Raw genomic sequence first — 11,275 nt, 5'->3', positions numbered from 1 at the left:
TCTGTACCTTGCCATCTCAGAATACGCGCTAAGCGCCGTCTTGCTTACAGAGAGGGAGAGAACGCAACTACCTGTGTACTTTGTCAGTCACATGTTGCAGAATGCTGAACTCAAATATCCAACGGTTGAAAATTTTGGTTTTGCTCTGTTCTTGGCTAGTAAGAAGCTTCGTCCATATTTCCTGGCCCATCGATTGGTAGTATACACGGACCAACCGCTTAAGCGACCTTTCACCAACCTTGAAGCGTCAGGAAGAATGCTCAATTGGGCAATTGAGCTTCACGCGTTTGATATCTCGTATGAACCAAGGAAGGTAATAAAGGGACAGGCATTTGCTGACTTCATCGCGGAACTGACCAAGCCACCCTATTTGAAGAATGAAAAAACTCAGTGGATAGTGCATGTGGACGGCTCTGCTACTCAGAACGGGTCAGGAGCCGGCATTATCTGTGATTCACCAGAAGGAGATATCTATGAATATGCAATGCGATTCAACTTTCAGGCGTCAAACAACGAAGCCGAATACGAAGCCCTGATATGTGGAATTCAGATGAGCAGAGCCGCAGGGGCAGCAGGCGTCCTAGTTTTGTCTGACTCGTAATTAATTGTCAGTCAGGTCAAAGGAGAGTATGAGGCTAAGGACGAGGCCATGATAAGATATTTGGAAAAAGTCCGCCAAGAAGCCCAACAGCTGTCTAACTTTGAAGTAAAACACATCCCCCGGTCTGAAAACAACAAGGCAGACGCTTTATCTAAACTGGCAAGCTCAGCATCCTGCGACACGCCACGTCATGTATTCTGGGAGGTAAAACAGTCCAAAAGCATTGACGCCTCGAGAATAGACATCTTGGATCGAACAGCCACCTGGATGGATGACATTGTCAACTTCAAAATGAATGGAGTACTCCCTGATGATCCCAAGCAGGCAGAAAGATTACAAAAGAAATGTACATGGTTTGAGATATGGAATGGAACACTATACAAAAAAGCCTTCTCACGGCCACTTCTCCGCTGCGTAACCCCCGAGAAGGGGCAAGAGGTACTGGAAGATCTTCATCAGGGATTATGCAGCTCCCACATAGGGGGGAGAGCCCTGGCCGAAAAAACTTTAAGAACCGGATACTATTGGCCCACTCTCAAAGAAGACGCCCTCAATATGGTCAAGCGTTGTGATAAATGCCAACGATTTGCTCACCTAATCCGACGACCAGCACAGAAACTAACTCCAATCACCAGCCCTATACCTTTTTCCAAATGGGGGATGGACTTATTAGGCCCCTATACGACGGCGCCAGGAGGACTGCGTTATGTAATAGTAGCCGTCGATTACTTCACTAAATGGGTAGAAGCTGAGGCTTTAAAGAACACTAAAGCACAGGATGTGAGAGCATTCATCTGGAAAAACATAATCACAAGATTTGGCGTGCCTTAGTCTATCGTCTTCGACAATGGGCCACAATTCAAGACGCCCAAATTAGAAGAGTGGTTGGCCGACCATGGTATCACAGCATGTTTTGCATCAGTAGGACGCCCCCAAACTAACGGACAAGTAGAGGCATTCAACAAGATTATCTCTGAAGGGATGAAGAAGAAGCTTGATGAGGCAAAGGGTTTATGGGCCGACGAGTTACCCAATGTTTTATGGTCTATACGGACCACGGAAAAAAATTCCACAGGAGAAACACCATTCTTGTTAGCCTATGGGGCTGAAGCCGTCCTACCCATTGAAATGTGCGAACCCACCCTGCGCGTCATGTTGTTTAATGAAGATGCCAATTGGGAAATGATGAAGGCGGCTTTGGATTTCTTACCAGAAACCAGAGGGAATGCGGCTCTACGACAGCAGCTATACAAACTCCGCACGACAAGGGAATACAACAAAAGGGTTTCTAGAAGAATACTTAAAGTTGGAGATTTTGTGCTTAGGAAAATGGAAGCCGTCGGACGCGCCAATGAACAAGGGAAACTCACCCCTACTTGGGAAGGTCCGTATGAGATTTACGAGGAGGTTCGAGACGGAACATACCGGATCCAAGACATGCAGGGACGTCCGATTTTGCGTACTTGGAATGCGGATAACCTCAAGAAGTACTTTTTCTAGATTGACACTTGTCTAGATTATATGCATTGTAAAGACGTCTAGAGCCTAGACGCACCGTGTAGCATGTTTTAAACATTAAATGAAAAATTCACTGCAAGCCGGTCTTGCTGGGAAATCCTTGTGAAAAGAATGTCATCAAAACTCTCGGAGAAATGCAAACTAATGCTCTCCCAAAAAGACTAGTCGTTTAAAGGCCTAAGAAGTGGCCCAGACTAGCACCCTCACTAGGCTGATCACCTAGAACACAGGGGTTACACATTCCTAACACAACTATATAAAGTAGCGAAAGACCTTGGCAAAAAGACCAGGGCGGACATCTGACGACTCAAATTGGGGGCGTCAGACGTAATCATAAAAAATATGATGAAAGCTAAAAAGCAGTAAGACGTTCAAAAGGGCATCATGTCATTCCCAAAAAGTTAGCCATAATTACAAGAATTATGCACAAAAGCCACCAAGCATGGCCTCAAAAAAACATGTGCAAAAAAACAAAAACACATTAATAAAAACAAAGACGCGTAGGAACTCATTCCTCATCCTCGCTGGGCACGAACTCAGGAGGGGTGCGTCCTTCCCTTTGAGCCTTCTCCACCTCAATCTGATAGGTGAGAAACTTCTCAAACCAGCTGAAGGGACGTTCTCTTGCAAATTCAGCATTCCATGCAAGCTCCATACCCCTTCGGATCGATATCTCACCCAGCATGGCCGACTGGTCGAGGACGCTCTGTGACGAAGCGACTTCCTTGCTAGCCGCCTCCAGCTGAACCTCCAACTCTTTAAACTGAGTCTCCAGACGAGAAAACTCAGCCTCTTTCTCCTTTATCTTCTTGGAAAGATCCTCCATTTCAGAAAAGTTCTGATCAATATGCAGGAGACGAGTTGTGTTCTCAGCATTTTGAGAGGCCAGGGCGGTAGTCACAGCGTCAATCTGTTCCCGCCTGTCTAAGCGAAGCTTCTCCAGTGCAGCAAAATGCTGGTCACCACACTGACTGGCCAGAAGACGGTGACGAGCTTCTTCATGCACCAAAGCAGTGCGCCACTTTTTCAGCGAGTCCAGCAGAATGAACATCTGCGCAAAAATAGTAAGTCAAACAAAAGAAACGAGTGTGTAAAAATAAAGGTATAACGAAACTTACGTCCAGCGCCGAGGACTGCATGGCGGGAAGCATATTCTCGGCCGCCTCAGGAAGAGTTTCAACATATTGGGGAGGAATGGCACTGCGCATCAGCGTCATTATCTTCCTACGGTCATGAGAATTGAACCCGCCTGAAGAAGGGATCTGATCCAATTCAGCATCTATGTCTTTCTGAGGATCGGGAATTTCTATGGGAAAAACAACGGCCTTAGAATCCCTGGGGGAAACTATAGAACTGCTAGACGAGGAACGGCAGGTGGTTACGATGTTGGAGTAAAACTTACCCCCGGAATTCCTAGCTCTCTCCGCCGCCCTCAGAGGGATGTTGCGGCGGACGACTTCAGGAATCCCCGCAAGAGGATCAGTTGTCCCTCCAGTTTTCTCCAAGCTAGGAGAAGCAGATGCAGCCTTGGGGACGACAAACCCCTTAGAAGCCTTCGACGTAACTGACTTGAAGACGGGTTTCCCTGTGCCGCCAGCCCTACGTTTGGAAGTAGGAGCTGCGTCCGTGCTCGCCTTCCTCGTCTTCTAAAAAAAAACAAAAAAAAAAAAAAAAAATGATGATGAATAAAAACAAGTTGTAAACAACAAAGGAAATCACGTCTGAAGATTTAATCAATACCTTCTCCTCCTCAGCAGGAGGGGGAGCCATTTGCTCATGAATGGCTTGCTCGGCTGCCTACTGACGCTTCCAAGCTCTGAAGGTACTGGCATCGAGTACCTTCGCCAACCAAGACGGTCTGTCCATTTGGCCTTTGGAGGCATCATCCAGCTGACCCATGGCCTCGTCTGACAAAACGAAATAAAGACATTAGTGCGGTTTTGATTAAACAGAAGAATGGAAAGTATAGATACATTACCTCTCGGCATATACGGACACAGGCCTACAGCCGAGAGGAAAGTGGGATTGCTCAGTTGATTCAGATGAGGCAACCACCCCTCGGGTATGTAGGTCGTCTTGTCCTTGATGACGAGCGGCTTGACCAGGAACAGCGACGAGATCCGCTCCCAGAGCTCGGCGGAGATGGGAGGTAAAGAAGCACCTTTCCCAACAAAGTTGGGCTTGGCGTTCCAGCGGCTCATCCTCTCACACATCTCCAGATTGGTGGTTTTGATAACCACCCACTTCTTCCTCCAGTGATGCCATTTAGACGCCTTCCCCATCACCGTCCGATAGGCCCCTTTGTATGTAAGAATCAGCCAGCCCGCGGCGGCTTTCGAAACTTGGGACATAGAGGCGATTCTTAGGAACGCCGGAAGAGAAGGGGTGATGCCGGCAAGCTCGCAGCGAGCAATATAGCCAAACACACCCGCCCAGGAGTCCGGAGACATTTGGCACAGGCCAATATTGAAGCTGTCCAGCAACTCCACCACAAAGGGGTGAGGGGGGAATCTCATACCCAGCTTCAAAAACGAGCCGTAAACGGCGAACTCTCCTTTCACCAGTCCAAAGCTGGTGCAGTCCATGCCAGCCGGCATGCGGAATTTATACTCCGAACCTAGATTCAGAGACGCCCCATAGGCTTTCCCCTCTAGAGTGAGGAAATTCAGCCACGTCTGAAGTGTGAAGATGGCGCTGTGATGAAGATGGCCTTCCTCCCCACCTGACGTACTAGCCGGCGCGGCATCGGTGCTTTCTGGGACGTCCTCTATAGGAGAAGAGGATTCTCCTTCAAACTGCTCCTCGTCTTCTATTCGCGCCATTAAAACCTGCAACAAGCCAAGACTTGCCTCAAAACAGGGACAAACTTGAAAACAGAAGACGTTAAAGGGACAAGATGACGCCTTCAGTTTGACGAGACCCATGCAAGACTAAGAAGAAAATTTGGAAGAATCAAAATTAACAAACACATTTTTCCAAAGAAAACCTTTACCTGATAAATCAAAAGGGAGTTTGTGAAAGAACTTGGATGAAGAACTGCAAGAACACGATTTTGAAGATCGTGGCGGTGCTACGGTGGATATGGGTGGATATAAGACGCCGGAAATCGCTTTCTCCTATTTGCTCTCAAGTGATCACTGGAAATGAGGGGGAAAATCACTCAAACTGGCCACTTATTTATAGAGGGGTAAGAAATGATTACCCCTGCCACGCGTCATCACCTTGTTGGATACTCCAAGAGCAGTGAAAACTAACGTCTGTTTTCACTCCTCATGAGGGGCAAATGATGTGGGCTTGAACAAATCTCCCACAAAGCCCAAAGAGGCAGCCTACAACTCATACTGATCAGATGGGCCCAGGCCTGGAAAGAAGGCCCAAAGTCCTGCTACTTCACCAGAATAAAGACAGAGCCCCATTGGGCAAAGCCCATTGTCTTTAAAAGCCGGTCCAAATATGGGAGGCCCATCATTGCAGGCCAAAGGCCACGTGTCTTAAATCCCCAAGGGGCACGTGTCCCATAGTTAGGGTTGAGGGTGCAGTCCCCAAGGAACCCTAGCACTATAAATAGCTCAGATCCCAAGGTAAAAGGGTATTCAATTCTTGCCCAACTACAAAAAACTTATCTTTGCTCTGCCTTCTCTCTACAAATTACTTATCTCTCTAGCTTATACTTACTTAAGCATCGGAGGGAATATTCCTACGGGAATATTCTTGTTTTGCAGGTTGCCAGAAGTTCGTGCCAAGTCATACTTGATACCTCCGAGGAGCGCGTGCCACATCAGCACCGTAAAAGTTCCCACAACAATAAGCAAACCCCGTTCCTACATGATCAACATTGCATTTCAATATCACTAACATTCAATAAAGAAATTTTAAAAGATCATACATAAAATAAAAACTGTAAATCCATTTCATTGAACAAATCTCGTTCTAATCAAGAATAATACAATTCATACCATTAACACCATCCATTAAATATTTCACAATAGGCCGAGCAGCAATATCGTAAACCTCCTCCGTTGTCGCATTCGGCCCAAACACCTTATCTGACATTACCAATACAATCACAACATCGACCGAACTCCACTCAATCTCAATGCTCCAACTATAAGCAATGCATTATGTATCTACACTAACAAAACAGACATTAATTCAATAGAAAAACGATAAAAAAAAAAAAAAATCAACTCAATTCATCAAATTCTCCACTGAAACCTAATCAAGCATTACAACCCAACAACTGAATTCATCAAAGTAGCAACCATTGCACTAAACTGTTCCACCACATTAATTAAACCCCAAACACAAATTACCAATTATTACCAATTATCAACAACTACAAGATTAAGGAAACAGTCCCCCATCATACCCATGAGCTAAAATTAGCACAAAAATCAAATTAAATAACAATTAAATAGAAGATTGAAGGTGGGTAATTACCAATGTTGCCAAAATATGCATAAAAACCAAATTAAAGACAAAATTAAATGTGGGTAAGTTACCATTGTTGCCAAAGAAACAATAACTCATATAAACTCTAGAAACAGAAAGCCTGTGAGAAGCAGCGCTTGTTGTAGATGGCACAGAAGCAACCCAGCTTAAACTTGTGATTGGTGGCGCTTTTGTATCCATATCCCCAAACTAATGTCTAGAAATCAAGAAAAATAAAGAAAACAAAAACACCAATTCAATATTCCAATCAATTAAACCAGCCATAATTCAACAAAATCAACAAGTAAAAGCAAAACGTTTGGTCTATGCCAACTCAAATACCCAATCAAACAAAACCCTAGCTTCAAAATTGGTATCATAAACCCTAAAAAACGTAATCAGCAGAGGAGAAAGGGAGAGAGTCAAGGAGAGAAACCTTGGCTTGGGGAGAGCGAGGTTTATTCGCGTAATTTATCCTACTGAACTTGAAGCAACTCGAAACTCCGTTGCTTTCACCGCATTAACCTTGAAACACCAAAAAAATTCCGGAAATGAGAAAAACTACAATTGTGAAGAACAAAAAGAGGAGAGAGAAATAGAGACCTCGAGAGCTTACCATAATAGATCCAACCTCCCTTCATTCGTGAATTGTGTGGTCGAAAAAATTTCAGTAGGAGATGGGGGGTGAGATTATACCAAGAAGAGAAGCAGGAGGAAAGAGAAAGGGGAAGCTCGAGCAAGCAAAAGGTAGAGGAAGAAAGACCTAGGTCAAGATGCAACGACGTGTGAGAAAAAGGGCAAAAACGAAAATTTGGAAGTAATTGAAGGGCATTTCAGGTACTTCACTATTGGATGAATAGTGAAACACAACTCCTTGATTTTAAAGGTTGTAGGATTCTTTTACATTTTTAGATTTCCTTTTCCTTTCCTTTTTATTTTTCCTCTTTTATTTTCTTTTTAGGCCTTGAGTTTAAATACCCAATACTTGGGTCATAACAAGATACCATGTAAATATTTAGTTGACGTTTAGTTCTCTCAATTTTTAGGGTTCTTCATTAGTCTTAGTTTTTGAGAGAAAAAGTGAGGAAAATTCAATGAAAAATTAGGGCTTTTCAATTTCAAGGGGTGACAACTTGTTTTGGAAACCAACCATCAATCAATGAGCATTTCTTACTCTTCTCTCTTCATTTATTGTTTTATTTATTGCTTTATTAGTTTAATTGTTTTTGCTTAATTTCATGTTCATGTTTTAATTAGTTATTTCAATCTTTAGATTAGTGACTAGAATCATGCTTTTATTTGTTAAAGTATTCAAATTTATTGTTTTTATGTTTATGAAGTAGTTTATTGGTTAGGGTTAGGGGTGAAGCTTGGAATTAGTTAGGGTTTTTGAAGTGAATTCATGACGATGTTGTGATTAAATTGAGATTTGGTAATTAGGATTTCCATGACTAGTTGAATTGGTAGTTGCAAATGCTAGTTCTACTAGGATTGATTGGAGTGCTTCATGTTAATTTGGCAAGAGATTGTGAATTAGTGTGAGCATGTAGATGAACTAGTTCTAATCGGTAGTCACTTAGTCTAGGGGTCATGCGAAAGCTCTCCCTCGGATTAGGCAACTCAATGCATTCTATCCGAGAGGTGGTGAATGCAGCATTTTTGGTTCTTCCCCTAATTGTCATGTCTTTGCAATATCAAAGTGTTTGGACCTTCATCCTTCCCTAATAAACCCAAGCCGAACCCCAATTCCCCTAGCTCTTTCCCTATTGTTTAACTTGTTAATTAGCGTAGAATTGTTAGATAGTATTATCCAATTTACTCTCCTTTTCTAAGCTAGCTTGATCTTGTTAAACTCGTTCTCACCGTTCTCTTGGGACGATCCCGAACTTACCGCTATAATCAATATAGTTGGTTAGTTAGGTGTTCTTATAAATTTTGTTTGATTAGGTGGTTTTCGTATAACGACGCGAAAATCGCTTGTCAGTAATAAGGAAGGAAGGCATGGAGACATAGACTTTGTGGCAGTTTTATGGGCAATTTGGGTGTCCAAGAATAATTTAGTTTTTAGAGGTGGTGACGTTGGTCCAACAGACATTATGTGGATAATTGAAAACCAAAAAATAATGGCATGGGAAGCCATTGAAGGAAAAAAGAGAGTTATACGCAACAAAGGAGAAGCAGCGCAGGATGGTTCCAGCTCAAAGATAGACGTTGTTTTGATCAAAGGGAATATCAGAGATTGCCATGTTAATATTCAGGTTGATGGAGCATGGAAAAGGGTGCATAGAAAATTCGACCCTGATGCAGCTATTGGTTGGGTGATAGAACAAAATGGTTCTGTCATGGCGGAAGGAGCATCCCCTGTAAGGAGTAGTAGCGCTTTGAAGGCTGAAGCTCTTGCTTTGCTTATTGGGATTCAGCAAGCTAAAAACCGAGGCTGGTGGGATCTTCATATTATGACAGATAGTGCTATGTTGGTAGCGGCCTTACGCAATTTTCCAAATAGTCCTTTTGATATTACTGCAGAATGTGCTGATATTATTAGAACATCTTTAAGCTTGAGAAATGTATATATTATGAAGTGTAGTAGAAATAGGGTTAGGAGGGCTCACTATCTTGCAGCTATGGCAAGGAAAAATGGGCCTTAGGGTTGTCCTTCTTTTTCCTGTTTTTTTATTTGCTTGTTTCAACTGTCAAAAAAAATAAAAAAATCATGGGACTGAGTTAACTAGGGCTAGTTCAGCTCGTCACAGTTTTATTCCATTCTTTACCACAGGCGGCCAACAATAATGGACAATAACAACAACCAACAACGCTTCCCAGCAGCAATAAGCAACCAAACGCGGTTCCTAACATTGATGCATGGACTGCAATGACACCTAACATCAATGGTCTACAACGATGCCTAACATCGACGGTTATTGACAACGACGCCCAACAACAACAAATACATAATAGAAACTGTGGAAAATGCATAGGTGTGGGCATTGAGGGTGAGAGAGAGAGAGAGAGAGAGAGAGAGAGAGAGTCTCAACCAAGGAGGACATGCGGTGGTGCCGGAGCAGTGAAAGACCGGCCAAAGAGGGAAAGCAGTGATAGAAGGTCAAGAGAGAGAACATTAGTGAATAGTAAATGAAGGGGAGGTAATTGGGGGGTAAATCATAAGGGTAGAATAAGAAAAGGATGGTAAAATATGGCTTTTTTTGTTTAATCTTAGAGCAAGTGAGGTCATAATTTTGGGTAGTGGAAAGAAATGATAATAAAATATTCGGATTTTTCATGAAATGCCCATGAGGTTTGACTTTATTAACTAAATACCTCATAGTTTCAGGTATTCACCATATACCCCTGAGATTTTGTAAACGTGCACAATATACTCTTAATGGCCATTTTCCACCAACTTCGTTAACTTTTCCGTTTCAGATTTTTCATGAAATGCCCCCGAGATTTGACTTTATTCACCAAATGCCCTCATATAGTTTCAGGTATTCACCATATACCCCTTAGATTTTAGAAACTTAAGAATAAATTTGGTGAGCAGGGCATATGGTGAAAGCATCAGAAAACACAGGGGCATATGATGAAAGCATCAGAAACCAGAGGGACATATGGTGAAATAAAGTTTATGAAATACATGGGTATATGGTGAAATAAAGTTTCTAACGGTCACTTATCGGCAGGGTAAGTCATGCAAAAAAAATGAAACCTCGGGGGTATATGGTGGATACTTGAAACTACGAGGGTATTAGGTGAATAAAGTCAAATCTCAGGGGCATTTCATGAAAAATCCGTAAAATATTAGTGCGTCCATATCATAAAAGGAAATATGTCAATTAAATTGGGACGGGCGTAAATGGAAAGTGTGACAACTAAATTGGGACGGATGAGTAAACGATTGGAGAGTGGGTGTGAAAGTTACAAAAAATGAAATTGCGACTCCTAAAAAATACGGCCGGAAGTAGTAAATGTGACTCCTACAAAAAATTGGAGGGAGTATGATCTAATCTGGTCCGATCTCATTTGAAATGAACTTATTTTTTCTGATCTGATCTGATTTTTTTTTTGATATGATATGATCTGAAATAAGTAATAAGGTACTGAAATAAGATGAACCAAACAGGTCCTTAGTGTACACCACATATAATTAAGATTATGTGAAAACCCAAAAGATCTATAACTGTAATTTGTGAATAGTACAAATAACATGACATTTTCGTAATTAAATCGGTAAGAAAAATAAAAGAAAAATAGAAAAATAGAAAAGAAATGACAAAAGTGAATTAAATTAATTAAATTAGAGATTGTTACTTGAATAAATTTGAGATTATAAATAAAAAATCCCAGTTAAATATTAGAAATATATTTATTTACAAATTTATAATAAGCCCGAGCTATATCCCTAATTTTTTTTTATATAATACTACTCCGTATTGTTTTAGGGGGTGTTTGGTTTGCGGATTCTAGGTATGATGTATGAGTTTAGAATGGTTTAAACCCATACCATTTGTTTGGTTGGAAATTTTTAGAGTTTTAAACCCATACCTCAAACCCCCAAGGGGAGGTGGATATGGCTCATATCTTTACTCAAGGTATCAAACAAAAGAAAAAAAATTCATCCCAAATTAAATCAAACAAAACATATGAAATTAAGAATAAAGTTCCAAACTCATACCACCCCGACCAACCAAACGCCCCTTGTTGATTTGGAATCACCGAAAACAAAAG

The 11,275-nt window shown here is 41.9% G+C and overlaps 1 long non-coding RNA gene across 1 annotated transcript; it reads right to left on the bottom strand.

Moving 5' to 3' along the window:
- Positions 1-5,920: 5,920 nt before the first annotated feature.
- Positions 5,921-7,120, bottom strand: LOC130467077 (uncharacterized). The gene is made up of 4 exons (XR_008927244.1): positions 6,987-7,120; positions 6,622-6,767; positions 6,076-6,246; positions 5,921-5,940 (listed from the first exon to the last, which is right to left on the bottom strand). It is a non-coding gene; the product is annotated as an uncharacterized lncRNA (long non-coding RNA).
- Positions 7,121-11,275: the final 4,155 nt, after the last annotated feature.

This window comes from Spinacia oleracea, chromosome 2 (assembly GCF_020520425.1).
Source record: "Spinacia oleracea cultivar Varoflay chromosome 2, BTI_SOV_V1, whole genome shotgun sequence".
Taxonomy (NCBI): Eukaryota; Viridiplantae; Streptophyta; class Magnoliopsida; order Caryophyllales; family Amaranthaceae; genus Spinacia; species Spinacia oleracea.
This window is presented reverse-complemented; position numbering and strand designations above follow the sequence as displayed.